The 18755-nt window shown below is 35.0% G+C and overlaps 1 protein-coding gene and 1 pseudogene across 2 annotated transcripts in view; both read right to left on the bottom strand.

Annotated features, from left to right (window-relative positions):
- The window catches only part of LOC141375228 (uncharacterized), a 142807-nt pseudogene extending 124382 nt beyond the window's left edge, over nt 1-18425 (bottom strand).
- Nucleotides 1-18755, bottom strand: part of LOC147843244 (uncharacterized) — a 1033179-nt gene that overhangs the window by 461043 nt on the left and 553381 nt on the right. The window lies entirely within an intron of this gene.

The raw sequence follows: 18755 nt of genomic DNA, 5'->3' as shown, positions 1-18755 counted from the left end.
TACCTTTTACAATATCATGTTTTATACATTTTTCCACCAGGGGGCTGTTTTGCCGGACTGTGTGTGTGTGTGTGTGTGTGTGTGTGTGTGTGTGTGTGTGTGTGTGTGTGTGTGTGTGTGTGTGTGTGTGTGTGTGTGTGTGTGCAGTCTTTGCTCAATTCTTTAAGCATATTTGGCACCAGTTACAGGCTCAAATATTTTTGAGTGTGATATTAAAAGTTAGAACATCTATTTGAAGCAGTTTGTCGTATTCTTCTTCACAATACCACTCCAGCACCGTTAGCATGGATGGGGAACATCATAACTGGGTTATAACTGGAAGGGCCTCCCGCTGCGTATAAATATGCTGGATAAGTTAGAGGTTCATTCCGCTGCGGCGACCTCGGAATAATAAAGGGACTAAGCCGAGATAAAAATGAATGAATGAATTTCTTCATCTGGACATGACATTTGGCATTCAAGAGAGTTCAGTCTTCATTTCATCAGACCAGACTAGGTTCTTCTCACTCCACAGAGAAATGATAGAGCACTTTTGAAGTGATTATTTTGGGTTCTTGGTCTCCTTTAATATAATTTGGAGTAAGGCTGAAACATAGCAACAATGGTGAAAAAAATGAAATTATGTGAACACTTTCTAGGTGCATCATAGAAACCTATGATATATAGAAACAGTCCCCCAAATGATCTACAGGGAAAAAAAATAATAACTTTTATGAAACCATGTAGACAACTATGTCAACAGAATATAATTCAGAGCTGATTAAACTTAAATAATATATGTCAACACACTGAAAAAAAAAATCTTTATTAAAAAGGTAGTTTTTAACTGCAAAAAAAATAAAAATAAATGAAGAGAAACTTAAAATCACTCTTCATTTAAAACAAAGATAAGGCAAATGCCTTAAGATTATCATTTCTTATTTATTGTAACTTTTTTGTTTGTTAGATTGTTAAGCTTAAAAAAAAGCTCAATAAAAATAAATTTTTAATTAAATGTTGTAAATTGATTTGATTTTTAAAAAAAGTAACTAGTCACTTGACAATGCAGAAGACATCCACGAGCAAAACAGGTGTAGCTTGACTGTAATCATAAGAACTACTGCAATAAGTTAAATTATTTTATTAAAGAAATTAGTGATTGCAACTTTATTGTAATTAAGTTTGGTATATTTACTTCCGGCCCCACCGCCCTCAACCAAGTTCTGTTTTTGGGTCCTTCATAAGAAAAAGATTGGTATCCCCTGATTTAAAGGAACCTTTGATGAACCTATTTTATTGTTTTCTTCAGTAGCATGACTACAGTGTCATTTCTTTAATTTTGCATGCTGGTTATAATAAACTTTTTAACAAGAAGTAAGTATTTTGTTTTATTTTAACAACTCTGACACTAAATTATATGTCCTGAAATAATGCACGAATGTCCTAAAGGTGAATTATTTTCCTTTTTCTGCTATCATAGACCTAATTTCCATACTCTCTGTCCTATATAAGATTTGTTTCCCTTAGGAAGCCTGGTAGAAAAAGACAGATGAGTGTCTTGATTTTTGAGGGAGACTAGACTCCCCCTAAGCTGGTTTGAGGCAGTTAAGTACAATGCAGAGCATGTCAGTTTTTAGAAAGAGTTACTTTTACTAGAGGAAACATCCCAGAAAGTCACAAACACCCTCCACTTCATGTACAGTGAGAGGAGAAAGGGCAGGCACTTTCTGTCAAGTGGTTTTGATGTCAGTTTAGATTATGAGACAAAGACAGATGAGGATCCAACAGCGGAAGGAAGCAGCTTGACTATCTCTATGATGCATTTCACCTAACCCTTTCAAAGCACTGGGACACACATCAAAAGTATAAAGCTTAAGTTGAGCTTTCCAATGGCTGCATGCATTTTTCTGAAAGATGAACAGCTCTGCTCAAGCTGCATCATTCGCTTTGTCTTGCTAAAACTGATCTTTTGTACAAATGTGTTGAAGGTTAGTGTAATATTATCAAGTAGGACATGATCCTGGATCAATATTCCTTTTAGTCAGCTGGTTTTAGGAAATACGGATACAGTTGTTTAGGCGTGCACCCTTTTACATCATTACTATTTTCACGCTGGTTGACAAGGAAGGTTATTGTTTTATGAAAAAGTCACTTAAAGTGTGGAAGTAAAAGAGAGCTGTCAATGCTTTTAGCGATCTTCTTTAACAGCATAGTAATGTAAACATCTGATGTTAGCAATCTCACATACAGTTTGTTCTTGGGAATTTTAACAGGCGAGTATACAGACACAGTTCATCAGGAAAATGGCAGTTCTTCTACTAAACACCATATTAGTGTAAGCAATTCCCTTGATCAGTTTTGAGGATACGAACGCACATATGTGTAACATTCGTGGTTGAGTATACAGACACATAGTTCATCAGATGAGTGGCAGATCTTTTTGTAAACACAATATTCATTTACCTTGATCAGCCAGTGCATGGAAGAAGAGGAGAAGACAACCATCCAACTTCAATACTGGCCAATAAGTGAGAGAATAAGGTGAGGTTTTATAGTGTCCTTGATGAGGGGGAACAGGTGCAGTTGATTAGAAGGCCGGTGAGGGTTCACGGAATTGGATGGAGGTGGTTTGTAAGGAAGAGTGGTGATTGGTTGAGCAGACAGGAGCCGGTTATGTGGCAACTATCCGATAATCTTTGATTTCATTAATAATTTACAGTTAGAGTTAGGTACAAACTGGAATGATTTCCAGGATCAACATAGATGTTAATTCAAGGTTGCATCATACTTAGCAAAATCACAGCTACCTACAGTGGTGTTGAATGAATGCTTTTGCTTGAAGATATACTAGCTTAGAATTAGTGAAGTACTGTTTTGAAAGGAGATGAAGCCACTTTATTTTACATTGTGCAGTTTGTATCGAAGGATACGGATTTCTACCTTCCAATCCATCTCAGCATGGATCAACATTTATCCTTTTCTCATCATCCTGTTTCTCATTATATTGTTTATTAAAGAGGATGTAATATTAGAATGTTCAGTGCATTTGCCTGTCTCCTTGTAACTATTTTCAGGAGCCACCAAACTAGGTCAGAGGTCACGGAGACCTCGAGGGTAACTGAAGGGCTGATTACTGGAAGCAACTGCTTCTGTTATTTCTATTGAGTTAAAACTATCTAAAATGTCTAAAATATCTGATTTTGCTATTTTTACGGTTAAGTCTTTTAAAGTGATTCTCCTTTTTATTCAAGATAGACTTTGTGTATTGAGGATATAACTGCCTGAATGAAGATTATACCGTTTTTTCAATCAGTTTTGATTAAAACAGCAGAATACACTCAGCCTTGGGTAAGAAACTTAAGTACTTTAGGTGTGTGTGTTCTATTTGATTGTTGATCCATTTCACATGTCTGGAGTCAGCTCTAAACAGTCTAGTGGATATCTGATGTTTATATGCTTAAGATATTGTTCAGAATTGTATGCATGCACCCACGTGGACATTTTCCTAGTCTTTCTGTGTTTTAACCAATCATGTTAGAACACCTCTATTTATGATGCAGTTAATGACGTTATGTAAGAGTATAATGGTTATTAATTGGTGATTGTAAGCAGAGCGGCCTAGGCCTACTGTAAACTATCTTCAGTAAACTTCATTTATTTACTTGAATCTCTGACTCCGACTCTTCTTTATCTGACAGACTGAACATTCTTTTGGGTTAAAAATTATGTTTTAACTAATGTCAGATCCAAATTTATTTTAATATGCTTCTACCATCTCTTCGCTCTAAGGATCAACTCTTTTTGACAGTTCCAAAATCATGCCTGAAAACTTAAAGTCATATAGAGCTTTAGAAAAAAACAAAACAAAACAAAAAGCGCTCTGGGGTAAGTTTAAATGTATGGTCGGTGCTCTTTGGGTAAGGGATTCATCAAATCTGCAACAAGAATCAGTCCAAGGCACTCGAGTAAAGTGAAAAAATTAAAAAGCCTTTATTCACATGGCTAAATCTCTAAAAACCAATGCGTTTCGGCAGAAGTCTGCCTTCATCAGGGTAACAGTGATCAGGTGTGTCTAGAGTCTCTTTTGAGTACTACGGTCACATGACTCATTTAAACATCTCAAATGGCACTAAAATAATTTAACAAGCAAACTCTACTACCATCATAAATTCGGCATAGATGCACAAACACCCACTTGCATATGTGGGAAAAGAGAGAGAGAGAGAGAGAGAGAGAGAGAAGAAAATACATACATACATATAAACACATACATCAATGTTACAGATCGTCATTATACATTGATGTATGTGTTTATATGTATGTATGTATGTATTTTCTTCTCTCTCTCTCTCTCTCTCTCTCTCTCTCTCTCTCTCTCTCTCTCTCTCTCTCTCTCTCACTCTCTCTTCCCACATATGCAAGTGGGTGTTTGTGCATCTATGCCGAATTTATGATGGTAGTAGAGTTTGCTTGTTAAATTATTTTAGTGCCATTTGAGATGTTTAAATGAGTCACGTGACCGTAGTACTCAAAAGAGACTCTAGACACACCTGATCACTGTTACCCCTGATGAAGGCAGACTTCTGCCGAAACGCGTCATATAGAGCTTTGTTTGAGTGATCTTCCACTGTCCTTAAGAAACTATCCTTCTTTGGAGTCATTTTAGAGGTCACTGAAAACACTTATACTTTTAATCATGTGTTGCAAGTTCATGTACTTTGGCCCTTGCTTGTTTTCATGTATTATGTTTTTTTATGTACAGCACTTTGGTACCCATTGTGGTTTGTTGAAGGTGCTCAAGAAATAAAATTGAGTTGAGGTGAATGTATTAAAAACAATTGATATGCACAGATTATTGTGTTAGTATTTATGAAGTTTAAATGATTACCTATAATATCTATCTCACAATCATATTATTTCAGCTTGAAAATATTTCACATTGTTGGATTTGTGTAAATGTAGTGTTTAAGGTGATCATTACAGTACCTAATGTTTGAGAATTACAACTTCAGTCTTTTTTTATTAGTTACTGTACTTACAGTAAGTAATTTAAAGTTAGGAAATTGCTGAGAAAGAGTTAGGGAGTTAGTTAAATTCAGAAAGTTTCAAAAAAAAGTTTTATAAAAAGTACTTCATGTCAATAGAGCTTATTTTGACATTCCATATATATCAGGAAAAGAAAGATCAGAAGAAAAAAAAAACATGAACAAACAGGCATCGGTTGTTGTAGTGGTAATAGAGTAAATACATTCAGAAGCACACAAGCTTTAGGGCCTGGGGTGGCAGGCAGCTTTTCTTCTTCTGTCACCATGGTATCAGGTGGTGCTTACTTTGATTCACTAAATTGGCTTTAAAAGAACTTGATCACATACTTGAATTTGGCCACTTCTGTGAACCCCTTAAAATACACTGCAGGACATAAAGTAATTACCTTTGATGTTCAAGACAGAGTAACTTTTCCATCAGTGGATCTGCTAATGCCTGTTACCTTCTTAACAAATACTTTTATTTTATATCTCTCCCATACAAAACCAGAACCTTGTTCTTCCAAGTAGATACTCTTCTGGATACCTTTTTATTAGATTTTTACAGTATCTAACCAAGATAGAAATGGACAATAATTACAAATGTTTCATTAAGAAAATACTTAAGGCACGTCACTAAGACAGTGTGTCAAGGAAAGACACTGAGATGTGAAAAGAAAATTAAAGCAATATTTAGGTAAATATTTGGGTCAATATTGCTCTTTCAATTACATAAAATTCCATTTCTGCAATCACAAAAGTCTTGACTTTTGGGTTGTTCACTTAAAAAAATTATAATTTTTTCTCTTTTTTTTCACTTTCTAAACTCTTAAGAGTTTCTTCTGTTATTAGAATAGTTGATATTTTAAAGAAGCTGGAAACTTTTTATTGACTTACTGACTTCAGCAGTGTTTTTGTTTCTACTATGGAGGTCAATGGTTACAGGATTCCTGCTTTCTTCAAAATATCTTTTGACCTGCTCAACCGAAGTTATAAAATCATTAAGATTTGTAACAACTTCAGGGTGAGTAAATTTCCATTAACTATCTCTTTATTAGTTCTTACTGGTGGTACAAATACAACCAGGAATATGGCCCTATAGTGAAAAATGTAGCTCTGGGGGGACCATCCCAGTTAGGTCTGTCTCTGCACTATACAAAAGTCCCATATGATATCACTTTGGGGAAAAAAAAAAAAAAAAGAACGTGTTGTTGTATTTCCCAAAGCTTAACATTTATTTTTAAGAGGGTACACATTGACTATAATTTGTTTTTAAATTAATACCTATGACACAATGCTAGCACTGATATGCTGACCTTTTTCTAACTTATCTTATTTCTTACAATAAGAAAATTATTTATGTCAGCCAAGATTTTCTGGAAAAAAAAACTCCCCAATAAATACCTGTTACAGTCTTCCCACCCAGAATGACCTCCATCTACATCTTCATCATCTTATCTTGGAGACCACCCTGCATCTCATTGCATCGACTCTGCACTGATCCGCCCCTGTAATTATCCCCAGATTTTACACCTAACCTTTTGGTTCCCACTCATTTATTACCTTCCGCCCTCCCCTTCCCCTAATTGACTGCAACCAGGTACAGTGACATTTAGACTGCTTGTCCAGGTTCATGATCCTGCACTTTCTCCACATTAGAATCCATCTGAAATAGAGGAAGTTGACTAATGATAATTATGATGTGTGATTCAGGCCTACTCAGAAGGTGTCAGACCATAAGGGACCCAGAAAGGAGCCTGGTTATTATATTTGTTCAGTACCAGATGGCACAGATGAAGACACATACTGGAGCCTCTATATTTAGGTCAATATGATTAAGGAGGAGAATTTCCAGTGCAGGAAAAAAATGGTTATTAAATTATGTCCAAAATGATTGCTGCGGATTCCTAGGTCTGCCTAGTGAAGACCTTTATGTAGCACTGTGTGTTATCACCAAAAGCCAGTTACATAATGCAGTTAGATTTTACTCAAAGAAGATTAAAGCACTGTTATAGACATACTGAAAACAGTACTTAGTTTAAAAATGTACTTAATATATTGTAGATGAATTTTCACTTGAGTTAAAGTTCCACAAGAGATCTTTTTTTCTCACTGAAAATTCTACAAAGAAACCTCACAGCTTGAGCTATAAAAGCTTTTCTTACTCTTCCCCTGTATATTAAATATGCAATGTAAAGTATTTAAATTCTCTTTATATGATACTTTATAAACACATCATGACTGTATATGAATTTGGTAAAAAGCCAGATTATGATTTTCTCACATTTTCTTTATTGTCATATGTCGTCTTAATTTTATATAAAATAACTCATAAAAAGCTTTGCAAAATTATATATTATATTGTTTATACATGCTTTTTTTTTCACCATAAGCAACATCTAAGCTATGAGATACACTAGAACTTCCAGACAGGCAGGCAGACAGACAGATAGATGGACAGAGATAGAATGACAGATAGATCGATGGATGGATGGATCAACAGATAGATATAAAGATATATCAATGAAAAAAGAGGTGGATGGATGGAGAGATTGATAGAATGGAAAATAGATGGTTTATGGGCAGATAAAATGACGGACATGTGAATGAATGGATAGATAGAATGACAGATGAATGGATGGATGTAAAGATATAGAGTGACAGATGAATGAATTGATGGACAGATATAGAATGACGTATTAATGGATGGATGGACTGCTAGATAGAATGACAGATGAATGGATTGACAGATAGATAAAATGATGGATGGATGGATGGATGGATGGATGGATATAAAGATGGATGGATGGATGGATGGATGGATGGATGGATGGATGGATGGATGGATGGATGGATGGATGGACAGATTGATAGAATGAGAGATAGACTGATCAACATATAGATAGAATAACATGGATGAATGGATGGATGGACAGCTAGATATAATGACAGATGGATGGATGTCCAGATAGACATAATGACGAATGAATTGACATATATAGAATGACAAAAGGATGGACATATAGATAGAATGACAAATGGGTGGGTGGATGGGCAGATCGAATGACAAATGGATGGATGGATGGATGGATGAATGGATGGGCAGATGGATATATATATATATATATATATGTATATATATATATATATATATATATATATATATATATATATATATATATATATATATATATATATATATATAATGAAAGATAAATGGATGGAAAGATATAGAATGGCATATGAATGGATGAATGGACAGATATAGAATGACAGATGAGTGGATGGATAGACAGATAGAATAACGGATGTATAGATGGATGGGTGGACAGCTAGATAGAATGACAGATGAATGAATGGGTGGACAGCTAGATAGAATGATAGATGGATGGATGGATGGATGGATGGATGGATGGATGGATGGATGGATGGATGGATGGATGGATGGATGGATGGATGGATGGATGGATGAATGGACGGACAACTAGATACAATGACAGATAGATGGATGGACAGATAGATTGAATAACATAGATAGATAGATAGATAGATAGATAGATAGATAGATAGATAGATAGATAGATAGATAGATAGATAGATAGATAGATAGATAGATAGATAGATAGATAGATAGATAGATAGATAGATAGATAGTATTCTAAAATGTTATACAATAATTGTGTTGTAAAGTACAGTCTTCTGGACACTCCAACAAACTTTATTAGCATAAAATATAGCTAAAATAGAAAAAGAAAATCCATTAGTACTTTCCAGATCCCCTTCGTCTTCTTCTTCTTCCTTTTCTACCTCCCCCTTTCCTTTTCACTCTTTTGTTTTTCCCGGAGTTGAAAGCAGCCTGGAAGGCTAGCATTTGATGTTTTAAAAGGTACTCACGGAAAGAGTGCTGAGTTTGCATGAACTCTAAAGATAGATGGCATTCAGTAAGTGGAGGAGGCGGGCGGCCCAACCTGGCTCGCTGATGAGAACTGTTCTGAACTCTCACCGATTGAATGCAGGCCAGAAGAGAGCCTAGAGCAGAAGAGAGAAACAAGATTGATAATGATGCTGTGTGCTCCAAACACTGACTTCAAAGCCCACCTCCAAATACATCTTCAGTTGTTACAGAATAGATGAGCAGTACAGATCGCGGATCACACTTAAAATAGCTTGTGAATATTTTTTACTGGGATTTTCTTTTCTAAAGTTGTATGTGTAGCACACTTAAACAAGTATTAAACATAATTTAAACATGTTCTGTGAGTTTTTAATAATATCCTTACTTGTAGCATATTATTAGTTTTTATGCTATAAAGCAGAGCTTTTTTTCACTTTTTTTTAAAATTAAATGTATGGAATTACTAATCAAAGGCTTTTGAGCACCCCTGATTTACAACATAAAACAATTCATATGTATAATAATGACATCTTAAGCTTAAATAAATTACTTTATCCTTCATCTGCATATTTGAAATGTTAGACAAAAAAGAAGCAAACGTATTTTTGAAAAGTGAACCTTACAATTACCTTACTTTAGTTACAAGTAATTTAGAGCAAACTAAGGATTTTTTGGGGGGAAATGTGTGGTATCCTTTACTACACTTTTAATGTGCACTCTATAAATGGTAACAAAGTAATTGGTTTTTGTTTTATGTGCATATTTTGTTAACTTTCACAGTGTTTTCTTTTCTTTTTATTTATTTGTTTATATTTTACAGTAACAAGCATCATACAGTACTGAAGCCATATTTACAAAACTTTTTACACAAACAGGTACATGCAGAGCAAAAATTTATATTTGTGATTTTTGTAATTGCTTTTGCACAAAATGCATGAAATACTACATTTTATTTTCAAAAATCCCAAAAATCTTTGTTATTTATTCTCTACAAGCAAACAAATACATTTTCAATTTTTGCATACTAACAAACTAATTTCAGAAAAAAAAAAAAAAAACTGTTACCAACAGTGTTGCAAACTGACAGATGATAAATTCGATTAGGATTGGGCCGATAGACGATGCCATCGTCAATAGTCAATCGTCACTTTAGAGTTAAAAGTTTCTATCTGCGTTCTGATTGATTTTGAGATATTGAGCTTCAAAGTTTTTGCATTCCATATAGCAAACAGTATGTGTGTAACAGTTCTCTTTCATACATTAACATGACAGAAACCCTAAGGGCCCTAACATACTTCCGGCACAATATGGCGAAAGGCGCAATAGTCTTTTGCTACTTTCAGCTCGGCGCAAGGGTCATTTTGAGGTGCTGCGCGACACTGTTTAAATAGCAAATACATTTGCGCTAAAATGTGCCCCCATAGGCGTTCTGGTCTAAAAAAGCAGGCGTGTTTTGGCGCGTTTCTATTTTAAGAAACTGTAAATAGTCTGTTCTTTAGATCAGAACAAAGTCGGTCTATTATCTGGCGCAAAGTGTGCCTGGCTTAGACACTACACACAAGATGTAGAGCAATACGCAAATATCTTTACATACTGTGGCGGGATAAAGAAGGAAAATATACACACACTCGGATGTAACAAATGAAAGCCCTGGAGGGGGGTTTATTTACAAGTGCAGTCTTATGTGTATGTGAGAAAGTGCGGTCTCCGTTGTGCTTCCTTCAGTCCCAGAAAGTGGCGTGTTTAGGTGGTGATTATTGTGGTGTTGTCCTTGGGTCCGTGAAGGGGTAGCAGTGGGGGTGAGCTCCAATCAGCCACTCGATTCTTCGAGATAGAACAGAGAATTATTAGCATGGAGGTTTCTTGTCAGAAGTCCCTCACTCGCTTGTCCTCTCGTCCGGTTTAAATCCCCTTCTCTTCATGAGCGACCGGTGTGGCTGATTGGGCTTGAATGTGGTGCAGCTGTTGTACGTTACGAACCATGGCGATGGGGAATTGGATGACTCGCCACAATATGACAAAGATATAATATATTAAGGATATATATTTAATAAGGATATATATAGGATATAAATATAAATGATTAAAATATTACAAAACATATTAATTTCTAGCCCACATGAATTTAAAAACCACTGCCTTCATACTTTCTTCTCGGGAGGCTTTTTCAGTTCATTCTATTTGCTTTTGTATAATGTTATTATTATTAGCAGTATTATTTTTTATATCCATATTTATATTTGTTTTATTAAAAACAAGCTTAGATTTGTCCACCTGTCAGGTTTTAGACCATATGGGGCACAGCATGTGTATTTGGATATAACTCAGTTGTTTGAACACACTTTGTTATTATTGTTCATTTATTCGTTTGCTAGAAATTAGAACTGAATTTAGAAATAGTTTTAAAACAAATCTTTGCGCTTAACAAACAAAATTAATTATTTATAGGCTAATTGATGTCTGTTGCGGTAAGGTTTCCCTATCCACAAGAGCAAAAGCGAAAGTGAACGTACTTTACGTCAAAATGCACTTATGGTGCTACGCAGCTGGCTCTTAAAGGTGACGGGAGATGAGACTCTGATTGGTTTATTCTCAAAACACACCTATAACTCATTAAGAAAATAAACTCAACCCTTTTAGACAAAAAAAAATGCGTTCTGACACGCTCTGAAAGCGTTTGCGCCCTGCGTTTTGCACTCTGCGCATGGACCGTCAAAATAGAGCCCTAAGGGTTTTCTAAATGTAAATGATCAAAGTTCTCTTACATTTGCAAATTGGAGTAAAATAACCACGGTAAATGCAGATAGAATCTTCTAATTCTGAAAAGTCATTTTTCACTTGGAATTATAAGGTTTTATCTGACAGATCATTTATTGAAGCATTACTTTTCTGTAAGTTATTGGTGGTGTTGTAACAATATGTTGATGCTTGAGAAAGTTCAATATTTGCTTTCTATAACATTTATTTCATGTTTTAGGATAGATATTTTTTCTTGTTCAAATTAAGCATACGAAGCTGGGCTAAATATTTTGTTAAGTGCAGATGTTAATTTTATTCTAATTAATTATGTTAATATTTATTAAATGTTATGCTTTATATGAATTATTGAATAATATTTATTGAATTTTATGCCTCATGAATTAAATAAAGTATTTGCCCTTCAAGGCTTAATGTTAAATTTAAAGACTTTAAAAGATACAGACAATGACCAAATGAGTTTAATAAACACTGGATAGTGTTTCACTGACTATATGTAAACAAATAAATATAGTTCCCGTTTACAGTTTTTTCTCAGTCACTTTGGTGCATTTCTGACAACACTATTTACATTTGCACAACAGTTAATGCATTTCTCAAAACCATTTGTCATTTGTGCACATCCTAGTAGCTGTTTCTCATTCCTTCCAACACATTACAAATGGTTTTGGACATGCATCAATTGCTTTCATACAACTCTCTGCTATTTAGAACATTATCATTCGCTTATGCCATGTCAGTAAAAATTAACTAAACTTGTAAATGCTGAATAGTCATTCCATATAAAACTTATAGTCCTTGTTTCATGACTTGAGTCATTACATACAAAAATGTTGAACTAGTTGTCAAAATCTGTCAAGCAATTTTATAAAAAAAATTGTAAATCTTTATTTTCCTGAAAATGTCTTAAAAATTGAACAATTTGATGAATGATTTACAGACCTGTGTATGTTATAGGTTCAGTTGCAATATGTACTGCAATATTGTCTTCAGTTGTGCACAGCGCTACCCAAAGGGAGTTTATGTTTGTTGTAAATAAGGATGTATTTATTCTTTTGCACAATGCTGTGAATAAATTAGAATTGTATAGAGCAAATGCAGTAAAAATGTGAAACATACATATTCAGTGTCTTGTACTCAGATACCTCACTAAATGCAGTGATGTCTAACTTTACTGTAGTTTTCAAATGGCTGTGCAAATAGTATACAGTGCTGTCTTGAGCATTTTCAGCAAGTGTCACCAAAATCAGACTTTTTTTGCATTGAAAAATTGTACAGAGTAAACTGTCATAATGAAAACATGACTAAACCATTTGACTATCTTGTTCATAAACAATGGTCTCGGGACTTTTCATTTTGATGATACTGTCACTTTGATTGACATGAATATTTGCTTTTGAGGAATAAACTATCTATTTTGAGCAAGTGACGCACTTTTGCAGGTTATAAGCTAGGTTTTGCAGTTTGCACTAGTTGTTTTGCTGTTTGCATTAACTGTTGTGCAAATGTAAATAGTGTTGTGAGAAATGCACCAAAGCGTCTGAGAAAAACTGTAATATGTAATTTTTTTAAAATATATATTTTTTCAACTATGTAAAATTTAACATTTCATCTCAATGTCGACTATGCGGTGGTGCAGTGGGTAGCACGATTGCCTCACAGCAAGAAGGTCACTGGTTCGAGCCTCAGCTGGATCAGTTGGCATTTCTGTGTGGAGTTTGCATGTTCTTCCCGTGTTTGTGTGGATTTCCTCCTGGTGCTCCGGTTTCTCCCACAAGTCCAAAGACATGCGGTACAGATGAAATGGGTAAGCTAAAATTGGCCATAGTGTATGTGTGAGATTGAGTGTGTATGGGTGTTTCCAAGTGATGGGTTGCAGCTAGAAGGGCATCAGCAGCATAAAACATATGCTAGATAAGTTGGCGGTTCATTCCGCTGTGGCGACCCCAGTTTAATAAAGGGACTAAGCCAAGGTGAAAATTAATAAATGAATGAATCTCAATGTCAAGAAATGCTTCTAAATCATCACATTTACACACATCTAAATGCAATTTTGTGTGGTGCGGCATTATTAAGTTGACTCTGATATTGTGAGATTTTGTCTTTCTGGTGTTTCCTGCTGTCCATGAAGCAGTCCGGAGAGATGACAAAAAAGCTGATCCTGATTGGTCTTCGTGCATGCATTAATATGCTAATTGTCTCACAGATAGAACCTTATAGAGCGACTTTGTAGATAAACCGTTTTTGTTTTTTAAATAAAAAGTCTTAAAATGCAAAACAACTTATAAAAAACATCAAAAATGTAAATAAGCTGTCATTTAATAAGAATATGTCAATAACTCAATTTTGACAAAAATGTCAGATAGAACCTTATAATTCTAAGGTGATGCAATAGACAACATGATGCTGAGCTGGCATCGCCGATCCTCCACCCCGCCCCAGTCACAAACCTGCTCGCGAAAAATTCACACTTAGTGTAACACGAGGAGTGAGAGACAACAAAGTTAGGATCCACATGCAGGTTTATTCAAATGGTCAGACAAGCAATGGTCAACACAGGTGCAAACAGATGTATAAAGACAATCCATAACTGTTGTCAAAGTATCAGGCGAGAAAGATATTAGGTAACAATGCTAGGGTAAACACACGGAAGAATAAGACTAAGGAACCGCGTTGAATTGTCATTTACAGTAAACAAGACTCTGCTGCTTAAATAGTGTGCGTAATCTGTCTTTGACAAAGCTCAGGTGCTGCGAGTGTAATCATTCAGAATGAGGAAGCATGTGTGTGTGAACGGAGTGCATGTATGAAAATGTAGTCCAATAATGGCGGATTTGTAGTCCATAGTGATAGTGCGTGCAAACCAGCGATCTAGGGAGTTACGATCGCTGGTGACCGTGACACTTAGGTTCCGTTTACACTTATACATCTTGATAATAAAATGACATTTAAGAAAAAAAATGATCCACATACTCACCGTGTTTTACGTAGCATTTCTGAACAACCCTCCATCCACAAAGTGCACATACCACACACAGCCACGCTGTCATGTGCTCATCTGAGCTCCAGAGAACAGTGCACATCAGACAGTGTATCAAGGACGTACCGCTGGATCGCGTCACATTATAGTTGTTAAACCAGATATTTAATTAAGCTTATCTCTATCTAACGACTCTTCTGTCTAGGGCAGGGGTGGGCAAACTCGGTCCTGAAGGGCCGGTGTCCTGCACAGTTTAGCTCCAACTCTAATCAAAGACACCTGCTTATAGATTTCTAGTGATCTTGAAGACACTGATTAGTTTGTTCGGGTGTGTTTGACTAGTGTTGGAACAAAACTCTGCAGGGACACCGACCCTCGAGGATCAAGTTTGCAATGGGACTGTATCAAGGAGCCAAAGCTATAGGGTAACCCAGTTGTCAAAAATAGAGAAATGTTTGAAAATGAAAATGAAAGCCTGATCTCATGAGGAAACGTAAGTATTTTATGTTTTGTCAGTTTAGTGGCTACGAACTTGTACGAGTTCAGTCATTACGAATTGCTGTGAGATTGCGTTGGAAAATAAGCATATGGAAATAAGAATTTTTGGTCAGGTTTTAAACTTTATCACACTTACATACCACTTCATAAATTTAATGAGATTATTAGAGAATTATTTTATGCAAGACATCAGTTATTTGTACCCCTGAATTATAAAGCCCCTGTATATATTTTCCCCAATTTCTGTTTAACAGAAAATATTTTTCAACATTTTTTTCTAAACATAAGAAACATAGTTTTAATTACTCATTTCTAAGTATTAGATTTTTTTATTTTATTTTTTTACTAGGTTAAATAGGAGTGTTTGGATAAGTCATTGTACAACAGCAGTTTGTTCTGTAGACAATCAAAAGCAAATATCTCTTAAAATATTGACCTCAAACTTTGTTTAATAAAAATGCTTTTACTTTAGCAGGAATTAAACAAATAAGGCCTTCTCCAGCAGAAAAATATATATTAAAGGAAATACTGTGAAAATGTTTTTGCTCTGTTAAACATCATCTGGGAAATATTTAAAGAAGAAGAAATAACAAGAAATAAAATAAATAAATAAAAAATCAGAGTAGGGCTAATAATTTTGACTTTAACTGTATGGGCTCTATTTTGACGGTCCATGCGCAAAACGGAAAGTGCAGGGCGCAAACGCTTTCAGGGCATGTCAGAATCCATATTTGCTAATTTAAGGACGGGAAAAATCCACTTTGCGCCGTGGCGCATGGTCTAAAAGGGTTAAGTTTATTTTCTTAATGAGTTATAGGTGTTTTTTGAGAATAAACCAATCAGAGTCTCAACTCCCATTCCCTTTAAGAACCAGCTGTGTCACGCCATAAGCGCATTTGCTATTTACAGGACGTAAAGTAAGTGTAGGTGGAAAAACTGAGCATTTCAAAAGCTAACAGTAAACAGTTTTTTATTTATTTATTTATTTTTTTTTTACAGAAAACAGTTAAACAGAGCATCTACCGCACAAGAATGAGAGATAATCAATATACTTTCACTTTCGCTCTCGTGAATAGGGAAACCTACGCACAGACATCAATTAGCCTATAAATAATTAATTTTGTTTGTTAAGCGCAAATATTTGTTTCAAAACTATTTCTAAATTCAGTTCTAATTTCAAGCAAGCAAATAAATGAACAATAATAACGAAGTGTGTTCAAAAAGTGAGTTATATCCTAAAACACATGCTGTTGCCCATATGGTCTAAAACCTGCACCTTTAGAAGGCAAAAAGAAGTGGTTTTTCATTATTATTTAGGCTAGAAAATAATACGTTAATAATAAAATGTTATAATATTTTAATCCTTTATATTTATATCCTATATATATATATATATATATATATATATATATATATATATATATATATATATATATATATATATTCTTATTATATATATATAGGCCTATACTCAATATTATTATTTTTTCATATGTAAAGATATTTGCGTATTGCTCTACATCTTTTGTGTATCCTATTAAGCAGTGTGTAAGCGAGGCACAACTCTGTGCTGGAGTTTAGACCGGGTTTGTTTTGGTCTAATGAAAAATCTTTTGTAGTTTCTCAAAATACTAACGCGCCAGCAGTGCACCTCAGAACACTTTTTTTTTTTAGACCAGAACGCCTATGGGAGGACATATTAGCGCAAATGCATTTGCTATTTAAAGAGCGTGGCGCAACGCCTCAAAACGGCTCTTGCGCCAAGCTAAAACTAGCAAACAAGTATTGCGCCTCGCCTTGCGCCACATTGAGGCGAATGTATGATAAGGCCCTATATGTGCAAATCTAATATTGTAAAGCATCTTATAGAAAATAGCCTCACAGCAAGAAGGTTGCTGAGTCGCTGGTTCGATCCTCGACTCAGTTGGCGTTTCTGTGTGGAGTTTGCATGTTCTCCCTGCATTTGCGTGGGTTTCCTCCCGGTGCTCCGGTTTCCCCCACAGTCCAAATAGCAGTTGTTATGCCTCATGATGAGATTCTTTAAGCTCTTTGATATCCAAATGGCTTATGGTGCAGACTCATTGTTTTCTGTTGTATCTGTACCTGTTAGACTGCTGCATTGTGTAGATTGCAAGACAATGTTTTAAGTTTTGTTTCAGGAGATTTTATGTACAAGGTCTTTGTACAGAGTGTTTTAAGTGCCATGTGAAGCCCTGTTAAAGAACAAAAAAAATAAGATGTATCATTTGCAGCACAAAATTATTGCATGAGTGGCGAATTGAAATGGTACATTGTAATTATAAAAATTAACAGCAGGGAATAATGTAAATACCAATGCAAAATATTTCAAATGAACACTGGTGCAGTGTTGAATATTTGACCTAAGAGTGCTAATACATAACACTGATTGGTATTCATATGATCCTTGGTGGTGTTAATATTTTACACTATAAGAGTTTGCTGATTAACACTCTCTGAGTGTTGAAAACATTAACTCTTTCAAAAGAACACCGGTGAACACTGGTGCAGTGTTGAAAAATTGACCTAAGCGAGTTAAAACATAACACTGATTGATGTTCACATAACCCTTTGGGTTGTTAATATTCTAAAATGCAAGAGTTTAGAATATTAACACCCTTGAGTGTTGATAATGTTAACTCTTTCAAAAGGGTTATTTCAACACTTTTAGAGTGGTTTCCACATAAACTCTGAGAGAGTGTTAATTTTAAATTTAACACATTATTTTTTATGGTCTATTTAAGTGTTAGTAGAATGTCTGCTTATTATCTGTTGATACTGCTGCTAAGCAGACATTTAACTGACTATATGAAACTTTGCAAGTACATGTTAGCTTACACTAACCCTAACCTGAGAGTCTACTTATTATTTAATAAGAATTAGTTGGCATGTTGATACAATGTAACTTAAATTCAACAAACAGACCATCAAAATAAAGCATAAAAGGTGAAATCAACAAACAAATAAAGTAAAAAAGAAAGGTTTCACCTTATAGGATTGAATATAAAGCTCTTCGCTAATTATGCGACAGCATTTTTTTCTAATCTAAATAAAGAATTGCAGCCAATTAGCTTTAAGAAACATTCATCCTGGTAGTGTCATTAATTTATGCCACCAACAGGGTTTGTGAAATAGTTAGCTGGGATCTAATGACAGTAATCAACAATAATTAAAGGGAAATGATCTCCATTTACCAAGAGGAGTCATTATGGATGGTGGCAAAGCACTCTGTGTGACCTCTGAGGAAGAAGGCAGAAAGTATGATGTAAACCATGAAACTTAGTCTGTTGAATAGAGTTGATTCTTCTGATTCCTCATATACTGTAGCCTTAGATCTGTTTCAGCTCCAGCACAGGAATTGACTGCTGTCAACTGTCTCTATTACTGTGCCTGAGATTTCTCAGTTTTCACATATTCTGTTATCTTTATATATTGCACTGCAGTTGCAATTGCATTATTTCAGCATAAAATAAACAAACTTAAGCTAGGAATTTGGACACTGTGGGAACTGTTGCAATATGATGTGTTGTAATGTATGTTGCAGAAACAGCACAAAGATTAGAAATAAGTTAGAGACCTTGGTTTGTAACCAGGCATACCTCTG

Source organism: Danio rerio, chromosome 7, assembly GCF_052040795.2.
Source record: "Danio rerio strain M-AB ecotype USA chromosome 7, GRCz13ab, whole genome shotgun sequence".
NCBI lineage: Eukaryota > Metazoa > Chordata > Actinopteri > Cypriniformes > Danionidae > Danio > Danio rerio.
Note: the sequence above shows the minus strand (reverse complement) of the source record. Positions and strands in the feature narration are given on the sequence as shown.